The sequence below is a fragment of the Sorex araneus genome, chromosome 2 (genome assembly GCF_027595985.1).
Source record: "Sorex araneus isolate mSorAra2 chromosome 2, mSorAra2.pri, whole genome shotgun sequence".
Lineage (NCBI taxonomy): Eukaryota > Metazoa > Chordata > Mammalia > Eulipotyphla > Soricidae > Sorex > Sorex araneus.
In genome coordinates, this window is record NC_073303.1 from 81,020,499 (window position 1) to 81,036,843 (window position 16,345).

The 16,345-nt window shown below is 38.5% G+C and overlaps 1 protein-coding gene across 1 annotated transcript in view; it reads right to left on the bottom strand.

Moving 5' to 3' along the window:
- DNAJC5B (DnaJ heat shock protein family (Hsp40) member C5 beta) overlaps nucleotides 1–16,345 on the bottom strand; it is a 52,040-nt gene that overhangs the window by 21,174 nt on the left and 14,521 nt on the right. The gene's annotated exons all lie outside the window — the stretch shown is intronic.

Genomic DNA, 16,345 nt, shown 5'->3' on the forward strand with positions numbered 1-16,345 from the left:
AAAGTGTTATTTGCAAAGAACTACAATATTTTAAAACACCATTCATTTGTACAACCAGTATACATGTGATTACTGTGAAATGATAAGCTTCATGCAAATAATTTAACTAAGCAAATTTTCACTAAACGTTGTCTGTTTCTAATATGCAGGCACAATAGTACTGCTTCTACTCTCATATCTTCAACGAAATTTTCAGTAGTTGCACCATTGTTGAATCAGAGACATTTTGCTCTTGGTAAACATATGAAGTTAATTTTTACCTGTAAGTCAATCAGTAGCCCACGCTAGCATTGAAGAGGACTTTAAGAGATCCAGTATCAGGATCAGGTTACAACAAAATTTCTATTAGAAGTGCACAGATTTTCCAGAAGTCTTCTCAAATGTTGAATTCAAAAATCAAAAAGTCTCTAAAGTCTCTTTAAAAAGCAAAATGACTGGTGCTGTGGCAAAAGTCTCTAATTTAATCACTGTATCACTGTCATCCCTTTGTCGATTTACTCAAGCGGGCACCAGTAACATCTCTTTCCTCCCAGCCCTGAGATTGTAGCAGCCTCTCCTTACTCATCTTTCCCAACGTTTGGAGGCTCTTTAATGGTCAGGGGAATGAGCCCTATCGTTACTGTTTTTGGCATAGCAAATACACCACGGGTAGCTTACCAGGTTTTGCCCGTGGGGGCAGGATACTCTAGGTAGCTTGCAGGGCTCTCCAAGAGGTATGTATATATGTGTATATATATATATACACATATATATGTGTGTATATATGTGTGTGTATGTGTATTACTCTAATTTAAAACCTCTTTAAAAAAAATAATGACTGGTTGGGCTGGAGCTGTAACACAGTGGGTAGGGCATTTGCCTTGCACGCGGCCGACTAGGGTTCAATTCCTAGCATCCCATATGGTCCCCTGAGCACCACCAGGGATAATTCCTGAGTGCAGAGCCAGGAGTAACTCCTGTGCATTGCATTGCTGGGTGGGTGTTACTCAAAGAGCAAAAAACAAAAACAAAAGCAAAAAACCACCACAATGACTGGTGCTGTAGCAATAGCACTGTGGGTAGAGTGCTTGTCTTACATCTGGTGGACCAGAGTATGATCCCTGGCACCGCATATAGTCCCCTCAGACTTCCCACAAGTGACCCCTGAGCACCACTGGGTGTGTGTGCTCCCAAACAACAACAACAACAACAACAACAAAGCAAACAAACAAAAACTTAAACACCTCTCTTCACAAAACTTCAACAATCCTAGCTTGTTTTTTCGGAAATACTGTTAGTTTCCTTGTATTCAAATGGATAATCTTTGTTCAAATAAGTCTAATTTAAATAGTCTGTAAAAATTTACTTGTGATACACAAGGTACTTTCTCCACTGTGAATCATAACCAGTTTCTGAAGTACATGGGTTAAATGTGAAAAGGGAATTATCCAGAGTTATTTATTCTACAGTTAAAGTCAAATACCTATAAAATGGAGGTGAGAACTGAGTTTATGACAGAATGACTTCTGGCTGATCCTCATTTAAATCTACAGATGATTTAAATAGTGATGGAAAACATTATTTAAATTTGAGTCTGATATTTTTTCAACTACAAAGTCAACTTTGTAGAGACTTCACATGACTTACTCTCTCCACTATGCCAATCTCTATTAGCAACTGTAGAAATATAAATCAAACTTTTGGCTTAGACTAAGTTATTTCATTATAATAATGCATTAGTAAAAGAGCACAGTAGCAGAGCACAAAAGTCACATACACCTTATAAATAAATTATAGTATGGAAAAAGACTACTCTCATTTGGGGAATTATCGTTAGGAAGTAGTGAATAATTAAGCAGCCCAGCATCAGATGTTTTAAGAGTAACAAAATATTTTAACTCATAATTCATGAAGTATGATATATCCTAATTGTGAATTCAGAATAAATTTTTAAAAATAAAATAACAATTATTCATTTTTAAGTTGTTTAAGAGAGTTTACATGTTTTGAGAGATGTTTGAGATATCTATAATTCTTATGTTTTTTTGGTTTTTTTCCGGGGGACATACCCTACAATGCTCAGTGATTACCCTCGTGCTTCACTCAGAAATTTTACTCCTGGCAGTATCTGGGGGTCCATATAGGATGCCAGGAATCAAACTGGGGTCAGCTACATGCAAGGCAAAAGCTCTACTCTCTGCACTATCACTCTATCCTCAAAGTATCTATAATTCTTAGAAGTGGGATCACTAAACACATGTTTTTTCACATGGAGAATTTATGATGAATTTTAACTATAAGGACACTAGTGTATCATAAAATATTAATTATAAATGTTTATTATATTAATATTCAAACAATCCTGTGGAATAGATATTATATTTGATCTAGTTTTAGTTAAAAAGCAATTAAACCCTGAGAAATTCTTAGTCATAGTATGATAGAGATAAAGGAAGGTTTGGTGAGAAGTGCTTGGATGCTAGCTAAATTTTGAGAGAATAGATTTTATGTGAGGCACAACAGTGATAAAAAAAAGTCAGTATGGCACCAAGCTTTCTACCTAAGTGACTAGAAATTTATATATATGGCTGACACTATATAGTAGATGGGAAAATATTTTCTTGGGTTTTTCCTTTTCTTCTTTTCTTTCTTTCTTTCTTTCTTTCTTTCTTTCTTTCTTTCTTTCTTTCTTTCTTTCTTTCTTTCTTTCTTTCTTTCTTTCTTCCTTCCTTCCTTCCTTTCTTCCTTCCTTCCTTCCTTCCTTTCTTTCTTTCTTTCCTTCTTTCTTTTTCTTTTGTAGTAAAATAATGGATTCAAATTTCAGCTTTGGAAACTTTGAGATGCCTGTTAGACTTCCAAGTGGAGATGGAGGTAGAGATATGGAGTTAGATGACAATAAGTGTGGAAAATGTATATTTAGGAATTATCATCAAGTAGATAATATTTAGAACCATGGAACTGTGCAAGATTCCCAAGAGAGCTTATTAATACAAGAGAAGACCAAAGACTGAGCTTTGGAAGAAAGGACCAGCAAAGGATATAAGAAGGAAGGATGTGGGAAAGACCAATGATGATGCAGAAATAAAAATCTGGGGGAAATGAGATTTTGGGGTTTAAGTTAACAAAATATTTCAAAGTTAGTTGTCATTAGTGTCAAATGATATTGAGAGGCCAAATCATATTCTTAAGAATTAATCTATATAAAAAATTGATCAGTGGGTCTAGTCACTGTCACTGTCACTGTCATCCTGTTGGTCATCGATTTGCTTGAGTGGGCACCAATAAGTCTCCATTATGAGACTTAAGAAACCCCTGGTAACCTTAGATACATGTGTGTGTGCATGCAAGCACACAAACACACACACATATACATATGTATTTACACAGGAGGAGTAAGCAGAAAAATAAGTAGAAAATATCACTGTATCACGGTCATCCCATTGTTCATCAATTTGCTCCAGTGGGCACCAGTAACATCTCCATTGTGAGACTTGTTATTACTGTTTTTGACATATTGAATACGCCACGGTTAGCTTGCCAGGCTCTGCTGTGGGGGCGGGATACTCTTGGTAGCTTGCTGGGCTCTCCAAGAGGGATGGAAGAACCGAACCCGGGTCGGCCACATGCAAGGCAAACGCCCTGCCCACTGTGCTATCGATCCAGTCCAAGTAGAAAATAATTAGGAAAATGGAAGATTATAAATCAGAATTAATAGTCATTATGGCTGACACACTGGGATTAGAGGTGACTGTGTTGTCCTTATTATAAACACATGAATATAGTGTTTATAATAAACATAAGAATTAAAGCATAAGAATTGTGTGGTTTCTTTCCCTAAGCATTTTTAAGTTCATTATCCCCGTCTAGTAGCTGAAGTTTAGAGTTTGTTATTTTGCATGACTCCTATAATCAAATTAGTAAGACATATAGAAATAAATAAGAAAAGTTCTCAAATTTTTCAGTAATAGAATTATCTCCAAAATTATCTTTGAAAAGCCCTGAGCCCCTGGAAATAGTTCAATACAGTAGAATATAGGTTTTTCAAGTGCAACACCAGATCTTGGACACCACAGAAGATAAAAACGAATAAACAAAAGAACAGTGGACTGGGGGCTTTAAGAATCAAGAAGGTTTTTAAAGCATATTCACTTTAATTGTGCAGCTTTCTTGGAATTCACAATCTCTACCTCATAATACAAATTGCACAATTTTAGCATTTCCCTTTCAAAGATCATATCCAGGTCAATCAAATAGGTTTTAACTTCAGCCTTGAAAGGAAGAAATCCCTGGAAAATTCATTTCTACATACAACTCCTTGTTTCTAGGGCTTATTCGTAGAGTACTACACTGCCCAAGACCTAGCCAGAAAAGTCTGGCTTCCTGTCATATTTTAAGCTGCTTGGAGTCTTGTCAGCTCTCAAGGGTAGATGCACTCAGTCATTTATCACACTCCTCTAACAATGGAGCTGGCAGGCTCAGTCAGAGGGCTGGAGCGCCTCCATCTGTAACAAATCCAATTCTTCATTGTCAGCAGCATTTTGACTTTTTTTGGCAGGAACTTTTGGCTCTAAAAAGTACTGGGGAAATATAGCAAGCAGAGGCAGTGGTCAAAATTATACAACTATTTAAAGAGGTCACAGGCCCACCTCTTTGGGAAATTGTCTATACAAGAAATCACGTAAGCAATTGTAGGTAAGAGAAAATGCTTCTTGGGGTACATTTTTGGGGGAGTGGGTCTTTTTCGACCATACACAGCAGTGCTCAGGTCTTATTCTTGCCTCAGTACTCAGGGAGGGGGACCATATGGTATGCCAAGGATGAACCCAGGTGGCCTGTGTGCAAGGCAAATGCCCTCCCTACCTGCTGTACTATCACTCAGGCCCTTGGAGTTCATGTAAATATGATATTTACCTATGTATTTTGACCATAATTTAAAGTAATTTCTAGTTTTATACATTATATGTTTCATATTTTCTAATTTTTATATTTTCAACAAAAGAATGAACTCAATTCTGGAAGCTACGTTAATTTTTATTACCAGTTAATAGTGTAGTTGGGATTAACATTATAAAAGGCATCAACACCTCATTTCCACTTCAAAACCCAATGAGAGCTTTCAACTGAAATGCATAGTGACTTCAATGAGCAGCAGAAAAGATAAAAATGAGATTTAGAATTTTGGTTATCCAAAGGCCCTAAAATCTATTGATTTTGAAGCAATGGAATAATCTAAGAATTGTAGTGTTCTCCATCATTTTCTTCCTTGCCCCATCCTAAATATCAAATAGTTCCTGAGTCACCTTAGGTCTCAGGTTTAATTCTGATCATTTAGCCCCAACTCTCAGCCAAATCTAATCTCCATGGGGGCTGGAGCAATAGCACAGCAGGGAGGGCATTTGCCTTGCATGCAGCAAACCTGGGTTCGATCCCCAGAGTCCTATATGGTCCCCCAAGCATCGCCAGCAGTAATTCCTGAGTGCAGAGCTAGGAGAAACCCCTGAGCATTGCCAGGTATGACCCAAAAACGGAAAAAGAAAATCTAATCTCCATGGGTTTGGAATGTCAGTGAGCCTGTTTGGAAAGACAGGCCTCTGATCCTCAGAAAACTGTTTGATCCTGGGATGGCTCTGCCTTTATCTATCCATTCAATATGTTTTCAGATGCTTTCCAAGTGCTTTCTGTTGCTTCCTATTTCAATTTATTTCCCCCATTGCTGTCAACTTTCTGCCAAACTCTCTCAGTCACAAAGTGTATTGCTCCTCCAATGTCCTTCAACAGAGCCACCTGTTTCTGAAGACAAGAGTACAAAAGGAAGGCTGAGATATTGATTTTCCCCTTTATCCAAGAACCTTTGAAACCACCTTCATGGCGATAGGACAGAGAACATTTACTTTGCATGTAGGAGTCCCTGGGTTCTTTTCCCAGAACTCCGAAAACTAATAAATTCTAAAAAACTGTTTTCACAGAAAAGCAGAATCTACTGCAATTTAAAAAAAAAAAAATCTGAGCTTAAGGAGTTCAACTAGCAAAGAAAAGCAACATATGCAGTCAATTAGATATAAACTATTTTTTCTAGAAAAAATTGGTTATGATGAGAAGGAAACTTGCAGACAACAGAAAAACGAACTATTCTAGAGCACATTGGTGGCAACAAGATGTCAGAGAATCATACCAGGTCCAAAACGGGACAAAATATAGAAGGAATTAAAGGATCCTGAGAGCATCCCCACAGACAAGTGCCCAGCATTGACGAAATCTGTAGCTCAGGGAGAGTTTTCTGGGAGAGGAATTTCAAAACAGTAAGCAACTTGAACTTGCCTGGCTTCAGAGCTGGCAGAAGGGCAAAGAGGACAGATGGTGTGTTACACAGATACAGAAGCATAAGGTGAAAACGGGGGAATGTAGATTTGCCTGCAGCCTTGTGACTCCCCTTCTATACCGTGGCTCAAATCAGAGGCTGGTCGGGAATTCAGTAGGAACCCAGACCACCAGAAATTACAGCAGGGCACACAGCTGTGGCCACATGCAAGAAAACGATCCGCCAGGTCATTTGCCTCCAGGCTGGATGGCGGCACACGTGATGAAAAAAATGACCATACACTTCGTCCAAGCTGGACGGATATTTATCTAGTCTCAGAAGGAGTTGATTTGAGGGGTGGAAAAAGGAAAGCTGACAATGGTAAGCCAGCTGCCCGAGCCCAAGGACATAAGCGCAGGGCCAGTGTGAGACATTGGTATCTGTGACAGCGGGGACATGGTGCTGAATTGTGCTGGAAAGTCTCGGCAACAGCCGTTTGCAGCATAAATGCAGCAGCACAGACTCTGGGTAGAACCCGTGAAGATACCTTAGATGGCTGCCCAAGCCCGAGCAAAGCCAGATTCCCAACCCTCATCCCACAGCCCTCACTCTGCAGTAAATACAATGAAGAAATACACAGGCTCATATCTTTGCCCATCATCAGACCCAGAGTCAAATCCTCTCGAACAATCGTATACCTTTATATCCAGTAGCTTACCTCACCCGAAAAGGCTTCAGTAAGAATGCTCTTGAGAGAAAGCTGGAATGAACACGAGTGGGTTTAAGACAGCAGTAGCCATGGGGCTAAGATTTAGGACAGGAAGCAAGGTCTGAGCTTCAAGTTGCAAACAATGATGCCAGCACCACCTCTATGCACAATTACTTCTGAAAACCTGCTGCTACATAGAGGATATTATGCTATCCTAGGATTTTTTTCACAGTTGTAGATGGAATGGTTGAATAACTCACCCAATTGTTAGGGTGTTGTTCTCTAATTTTCTGGGATTCTGTAGTTCAGCATTCATAATTAATGGCAGATGACAGGCGATAACAGAAACCATAAATGATTTATTTCAGAGAATTGGTCTTTTTCTCATTAACAGCCACTCAAGTGCTGACCTCTAGTGGCTGTTAAGACCGAGTGCTCATAGTACTCAACACTTGATCTGTGGTCAATAATCTTCCCCAAATATTTACTAAAACGTGTAATAACTTGACTCTAAGGCAGTCCATTTAATTTTTAAAATACAAGTTAATGATGACTGAGTATAAAAAAAAAGGGATTAGACAACCCCCCCCCCCAAAGGAAACAAACCCTGAGATCTGATTGGGATAGGAATCAAGATTTGAGAACCCTGTGCTCTGAGAATGAGCAGGCGAGGTGAAGGAGGGACCTCGGGACACTAGTGGTGGCTTGGGTGGAGCAGCACTGCAGGAATAGAGCAACAATAATCATACTATTATTTAAAAAAGTAACAATAAAATTTTAAATTCCATGAATCTTTAAAACAAAACAAAATGAATTCAAATGCAGTAGTATAAACACTTAAAAATTCAAATGTCAATTGATTCATTTTATATTATTTTCTGGTCACTACAAGTTCCTTTTCAATGGCTAATTAAGGACTAACTCTTTACCCTCCCCAATATGAGAGAATATATTAGAATACATGTGCAGGGTAGCCATTGTATTAAATATCATTTAATGTACTAAGTATTAGATGTTAATATTTTGCCCACTTGGGAGAGACTGATAAGCTTCCCATGGCGTATTCAAATCCAAAATACAGTAACAGATATACACATACTTCTCGGAGATCCCGGCAAGCTACCGAGAGTATCCCGCCCACACGGCAGAGCCTGGCAACGTGGCATATTCGATATGCCAAAAACAGTAACAATAGGTCTCATTTCCCTGACCCTGAAAAAGCCTCCAATCATTGGGAAAAATGAGTAAGGAGAGGCTGCTAAAATCTCAAGGTTGAGTGTAATAGAGACGTTACTGGTGCCCACTTGAGTAAATCAATGAACAACGGGATGACAGTGATACAGATAGTGAAATATTAGCATTTCTACATGAAATTTAAAATAAATTTTAAGGAAATGGCCTTCAGAAGGCTACTGAGATCTCTGTGTGTTTTATTTTATTTAGTTGTATTGAATCACTGTGAGATACACAGTTACAAAGTTGTTCATGGTCAGGTTTCAGTCATACAATGTTCCAACATCCATCCCTCCACAAATGCACATTTCCCACCAACAATGTTCCCAGTTCCTCCTCCACCCCACCTCTATGGCAGTCACTTTCCTTCTCTCCCTCCCTCTCTCTCCCTCCCTCTCTCTCCTCTCTTTCTCCTCTCTCTCTTTCTCTCTCTCTCTCTCTGTTTCTTTTTCTCATCTCTTAGGGTTTGCTATACAGATACTGAGAGGTTATCATGTTCGTTCCTTTACCTATTTTCTATGTGCTATATTTTAATCCTTCTCCTAACCCCATCTCCGTCCACAGCTCACCCCAAATCTGAATGTTTCATACAATTCAAGACCTGAACAAGAGTTTGGGCCTTTAACCTTTTTTGAGGATGAGAACAATTCTTTCTTCTTGAAATTTTATTTTGATGTAAATTGTGATTTACAATACTGTTAATGGTAAGGTTTCATGCACTACACCCTCCCCCACCCGCTTCTCCAGAAAGTCTGCTTCCTTCATCTCCTGGGAAAATTTGTTTGCTTTCTTTTATTATACTTAAGACCAGCAATCCCTAGCCTGAATACCAAGGTAAACAATGACTGGAATGTAGGTTAAATTACTATTCAAACCTGGTCTCTTGCTTCCAACAATAGCATCCACCACCAGTTCTAGTCAAAACCTTCAGCAGTCATTAGTTCTTCAAACTCTAACAATAGAAATCATTCCAAAGCTCCAGGACCTACCGGTAGTTTCCAGTGGAAATCCTGGGCAGTAGCTCTTATAAGGCATCCAGTGTTTATAGCTTTTTAGGTTCTTCAATGCAAAATAGAATAATCCTGAAAGAGTAAGCCTATTTCCCCCCTTGCCTACTGCTGCCTGTGACTCCATTTTAGCTGACTGAAGTCTACATTTTAGACATTTCTGCAAATTTATGGATCCTCTCTGAGACTACCGGGTAGTTTGTACTTTCCCAAGAATATAAAATTTGCCCTAGGTCTTGGCCTCACAGGTGACCAAAAGATAATGGACAATATAGGAGATGGTTGAATAAATAAATCAAAGCTCCATAAATACATACAAGGTTTTAGTCTTATTTTAATAACATGATGTGCCCTAAAGTAACAAGACATCTTTGTGAAACAAGTGGGAATCTGCTCATACTTTGTTTGAAAGTAACACGATGACCCAGTTTTCCTATAAAAAACTCACAAAATGAGCCATACTTAGTCCTATACAAGTTCCTCCCCTGCATTCCAATAAACCTCTCTATTTTCTAACTCTGAGGCTGAGCATCTTTATTATGCAATATTTTCATTCTTGAACATATTGAAGAACCTGGGAACTGTGATGGACACAGACTCATCCCAGAATGTTTTTGTGTAGTTCTACTTTCTTCTCCCTAAACCCACTTTTCCCTAATTATCTCTCTTTTTAAATTTTACAGTACAGTTAATGATAATATTACATTCTCACAATGTTCCAATACCACACCCTCTACAAAAGTGTCATTTTCCCACCATTGTCTCAGTGTCCTCAGCCCAACCCTCCCCCCACTACAGTGGTTAAGCTCGGTTGTATTGACCAGTTCTCAGGTCTTTGGTCATTTATTGTTTCCTTACTACATTTATTTATATATCATGTATAAATGAGATCATTCTGTATCTGTCCCTCTCCTCACTAACTTCATTAATCATAATACTCCCCGGATCCACCCACATACCAATAGATTGTGTAGCTTCGTATGTTCTTATTTCTGAGTAGTATTCCATTATGTATATATACTATAGTTTATCTGCTCATCTGTTCTTGGATGCTTAGGGTGTTTTCAAGATTTGGACTATTAGGAATAGTACTTCAATTCCTAATAACACAACACAAAAAAACATAATAACACAACACAATAACACAAATGTCTTTTTGGAATAGAGTTTTGGTATCCTTGGAGTAGATATCAAGAAATATAATTGCTGGGTCAGATGAATGCTTGATTCACTAAACCTACCTCTTATACCAGGACCTGTCCCAGACTGCAAATCTCACTAATTTTCTTCACTATAGAGTTTAAATCTCCTAGTCATTCATTTGACCACTGCTTAGTTCAACTTACTCAATTCTTTAAACCTTCTGATTTCCTGACATGCTCCTTGAGATGACCTAACCATCAACCACTTCCACCAAAATAAATAAATAAATAAATAAATAAAGCCTCAAATTGAGGACAAAATTGAGAACTGAATAAATTTCTCAATGGGGCTAGACACAGCTCCCATACAGAAGGTCTGGGTCTGACTCCTGGCACCTCATGATGTCCCCCAGCACCACTGGGAACAACCTCCAAGCCAGAGCTAGGAGTAGCCCCTAAGCACTGCAGGTGTAACACAAAAACAAAAAACAAAGCAAAACTCAAAAAGCCTCTCATAAACAGTTTCCAAACTTCTTTATATCCTCTACTTAGAGCCAGCAGATTATTCTATAACTTAACTTTACCAGTATTTTTTCAAAAACAACTGTGACTTTAGTTACTCATTTTTATTGTCTTATAAGATTTTTTATAACCTTACATTTCCCCCACCCCCAACTTTTGCCCTTTGTCCTCTAGGCTATTCATTTTTATTCAGGCTCAAATAATTCAAAGCATCATCTCCTATAAGAAAAACTGCCTCATACCTCTGGTTTCTTTCTCATGCAATTTGTTTCTTTCATTACTTCTTTCTATCTGGATTGTACTTATGTATATGCCTTATGTATTCCTAAATGAAGGGTTTTTGTCTTTTTTCACTGTACTTCTTTTAGCACAAGACTGCCACAAAGAAAATCCTCATAAAATGTAAGAAGGAAGAGAAAAGCAAATTTAAAAAAGAGTATAAAAAAGTATAGCACCATACTTCTAAAACCACTTTGTTTCCGGCTGACCCAGGTTCGAATCCCAGCATCCCATATGGTCCCCTGAGCACGGCCAGGGGTAATTCCTGAGTGCAGAGCCAGGAGTAACTCCTGTGCATCGCCAGGTGTGACCCAAAAAGCAAAAAAATAAATAAATAAAACCACTTTGTTTCCTGGTAAGATATTCTTAGAGAAAAAAAAGACATGTCATTTGGTGAAAAGCATTCTCTAAGTTCTGAATTTTTCTGAATGGAACTAGCAAAGTTTTGAAAGAATTTTTACTCTACCTTCATCACAACAGATTAATAGGAGAATGTATGTAGGCCTAAAATGTCCAATTTTTAAATATTTTTTCATTTATTCACTGTCTTTTACCTATTAAATTGTGTCCTTTAATGCAAAAAATTTTTTTAGTTTCGAAAAAGTCCAGTTTATTTATTTGTTGTTGTTGCATGTTTTATGTCATATTTAAGAAAACATGTTATAACCAAAGGTCATGTAACATTTTTATCTTTATCTCTTACATAATAGGTCTTTGGTCCATTAGGTTAATTTTTCATTGGAAACAGGGGCTCGAAATATATTCTTTTGCAGGTGTATGTATATAGTTATCCCAATATCTATATTAAAGACATGTTTCTCTTTCTGTCACTAAGTGATCTCGATGTTCTTGTTCAGAGTCAATTGACCTCAGATGCATGTATTAACTTCTAGACACTTCATTCTATTTTACATAGTTATGCTATGTCAGTACCACACTGATTTTTATTGTTGTTGTTGCTTTTGAGGTTATAGGCCTCCAAGAGTGTGTTTCAAAAGCACAATGCAGCCACACCACTCCCAGCACTAAAATGATAATATCCCTTTATGATTGTAGTTAAGATCATTCCCATCTACTCCTGTATCCCTACCTTGCTAAACTCAATTCTGCTATCAGATGATAAGGATTTGTTTTCACTGTACATTTTGTATTTTCTTGGTTTGCTTCTTTTTGTACTACAAATGAGAAAAAATGAATCCATAGTTATCTTTCTCCATCTGTGTTATTTCACTTCACTGCATACCTTGTAAGTCCATCCATGTTGTAGTAAATGCAAACTTTCATATGAATGTCATTATCATTGAGCACACAGACAGACACAAACACACACACACACACACACACACACACACACACACTACGTCCTCTATATCACTCACTTGGTACTTGGGTTGTTTCTAATTGCAACTGACTATTGTAAAGAACATAGGCATGCATATTATGATTTATGTGTGTACTCTTGGAGTGGAATTGTTGGATTAATTTTATTAATAAAAGATTTTTTTGAGAAATCTTCATACTGTTTTCAATTAAGGCTGAACCAGATGTCAGTCCCATCTACAGAAAATGAAGATTCCTTTCTCTCCACAGCCACACAGCTGCTAATGCTGCTGATCTTTCTCATGTAGGACACTCTTAGTAGTATGAAATGATATCTCTTTGTTACATTGACTGATATTTCCCTGATAATCAGTGATACTTCATATGCTTGGTGATCTTTTGTATGTCTCCATTGGGGGAACTTTCTGTTAAGTTATTCTACCCATTTTTACACTGTATTGATATTGAGTTTGTGAGTTTCTGGTATATCTTAAATATCATTCACAGACATATGGTATTAAAAAAAATTCCTGTTCATAGGCCAGAGAAATTGTACAGTAGGTAGGGTGCTTGCTTTGCAAACAGTGAGCCTGGGTTCAATCCCCCACAGTATATATGGCCCCCAAGCCTGCCAGGAGAGTTCTCTGAGAGCAGAGCCAGGAGTGAGAACCTGAGAACTTTAGTGGTGGGGACCAGTTTGCATGCAGTGCAGACTAAGTGGACTTTAGGCATATCTTGATGGCTGCCTCATGAGACTGGTGGGACCCAAGCATCAGTGCCTCATGGCAGACTTTACTAGTCCTAACCCATGCCAGGCATTTCTGTGAGCTGAGCAGAGAGGTGGAGGCACTGTTTCCCTGAAACTACCTCCTCATTCCCACTTCACTCAAGCACCAGCAACAAGTATCTCATTCATTAGGCATAACTGTTAATACAGGGGTTCTGGTAGGTAACATATATTAAATGATGCCATAATTGTATTTTAATGAAAGATGATATAAGACTTTTGTAAAAGCATTTGGCTTTTCTCCTACATTTAACACAGACCTTTGGCCTGAAGGAATTAGAGGTGGCAAGTTTGTGGCCAGAATGGAAATGAGTCTTTGGTTTTGGGTGAAATAGCAGGATCTTAAAAAGACAGGGGCTCTAGGCATTGGGGAAGAAAGCAAGTCCAGTCCTTGAGCACTTAAATATGTGAATGAGCAGTGAGAGTCTTTAGCACTGTGCCAGCTGCATTCCCCTCCCTGGCACAATTGTAAGGAGCAAGGGACAAGAGAAGCCACTCCTACAGGGGGAAGTAGGTGGCAGGGCCAGGTTAGATGGGTGCAGTTCTGCAGCCTGTCCCTGCTGGGGAGAGGAGCAGAGTGCCCCCGAGAGAGACTGAAAATCCAGAGAGCAGGTATACTGTAGTCACAGAAGGAGAGCCATGCAGCACAGTCGCGACTGAGAGAGGGCCACTGCTGTCAGGGCCACTGTCCCACTGCTGTCAGGAGAGCTAAAACAGAAGGGCAGGCGGAGAACTACTGCAAGAGCGAGAGTCCTCAGGCAGGGTGTGCAGAGACAGGAGCCATGAGAGTGCAGGGCTGTGACACAGTGAGCAAAGAGAGGCTGTGATCAACAGCTGTTCTGTGTGTGTGTGTGTGTGTGTGTGTGTGTGTGTGTGTGTGTGTGTGTGTGTGTGTGTGTGTGTGTGTGTGTGTGGCCTCCATCTAGAGTGTCAGATTCCTCCCCAGTGGCCGAGCTCCTCCTGTGGCTGTTTGGGTGCCCTGACCCAGATTCCTGGGACAAACCATCTTCTCCACAAATGTTAAAAAGGAGATGGAGCCCACCACTTATGATCCACTCCCTACCTCCCCCCCTCCCCCCCCCCGTTGTAGGGGAGGGGCTGAAGTGACAAGAGCAGGTGTAACAATTCGTTTCATTAAGGAAATGCCTGGCAGATCCTTCTGTTCCTTAAGGGCTCCATTGTAACTCTCTCAACCATCAGAGGTAGGAATCTTGTCAGTGAATATGAAATGCTCTTTCTATGAACTTCCGGGACTGACACCACATTAGATGAGATAGGCAACCATCTCCTGGTTAACGGACCCACTTCCCCCGTAATGACTGGAACGTGATTAAATCTTGTATAATTCTTAACTTGAATCCTTTACCTTACTACTGTCTTTAAATCCCATCCTGGGCCAAAGAACCTTCCTTGGAATCACTGACCTTTGCTCTATCTTCACCCTCTGCTCTCTGAACCCATTGACTTCATCCCAGATAGTGTAGTCAGAAAGGTACTAGAGCTATGGGATCTGGCCTAAAGCAATTCAAGTCATAGCATTAACTCATTGCTAAGTGCTCTGTGAATTTGGGTAGCTACTTAACCTAGCTTTTACTGTTATCTGTATTAAAATTAAGACTGCATTCTTGATCTTGGGGAAGGCTTTTCTAATTCCTAATCCAAATCAATTGTCTTTTATATATTCTCACAAGACCATGTTCTTTTAGTAGAGTACTTTCTCTTTCAATTATTCATTTTTCATCACATGATTAAATTCTGTCTTTGTCCACTTGACTTCAAATTGTATTAAATATGTAACTATGGTATGTTTGTAATTAAACCCCAATAATCTGGCATTGTGTCTAGACCAGGCATGAATTATGAATATAGCATTCACTTTCGTTTAAATTATTGATGTAACTACTATGTTCAAACTATTCTGCTCTGCTCATCATACTCTCCCTTGGTATGCTTTGGATTTTAGTTTATTTTTATCTTTTAGCCTTTTTTAAAGTAAAAACTTTATTATTTTTAAAGTTTTTTAAAGAATTTTACATGATGCTAACTGTACTTACATGTAGATTTGAGCAGATATAGAAATAGAAATAGAAAGATAGGCCTACATAGTCATCTCTCATGGTATATTAAGTACTCAATACAATGTAGGTATTGAGTGAATTAGTAAGTGGTGGCAATGATGGGAGTGTCACTTGTCATAATATTCTAGTGTCCAGGAATGGCTTACTTGAAGCTGCATGAAAAACAAAGGATCAAATGGAAGATATGAGGATAGAATGAGGAAGGTTTTGCAGCTGACCTGAAAGATAACCTAACATAACCTCATACAGCTTTCTTTTTAGTGGAATATTTTAGAAATCAGGAAATAAATTAGTGCTTGATAGAGTTTAATTTCAATTTATCTGTGAGCTTGAATCATCACCTTGCCTTGTAAATATTTACAATTCTTCTATTAGCCATGTTTTCCCCTGACGTTTTTGCTTTATTCATAAGCAGCCTTTGTTATGACCTGTAATTGCTAATAAAGATGGGTAAGAGCCAACGCAGACTGGGGGTGCCACATCACTATGGAAATGACACTCATGCCTGCCCCTTGTGAAAACAACATTTTTTTTTACTTTGGTCTGCCCTGTGGCAATTCACCTCTTCAGAAATGGAAGTTGATTTCCAGAATGTTCCATGCAAAAATTGGTTAAAATAGAAGAATCAATTGAGTCCCTTGTGGCCTTGTGAACCAGGATATCTGGTATTTTGTCAACAAGGAGAAGAAATGAAACTCATACAGAAGGTATAGAGAATCAAGTACTGATGTATAAAACTAGTTTAGTCTGATTTTATGATTCTCTGAGGAGCTGAGACTAGATCTTTTGTCTGGTTTCTCATCTGGGAGACCATTTCTTTGGAAAATTTTAATTTTGTTTTCATCTAATTTCAAATTCAGTGTAAATAAAAAAACAAAATTTTCACATTGAGATTTTCAATGCACAAGACTCATTTTGTAAATGTCATAACTGGTAATTTTCTAGAATTTTCTTCTCATATTGCCCAAATATTTCTCACTTAGAAGTCTCA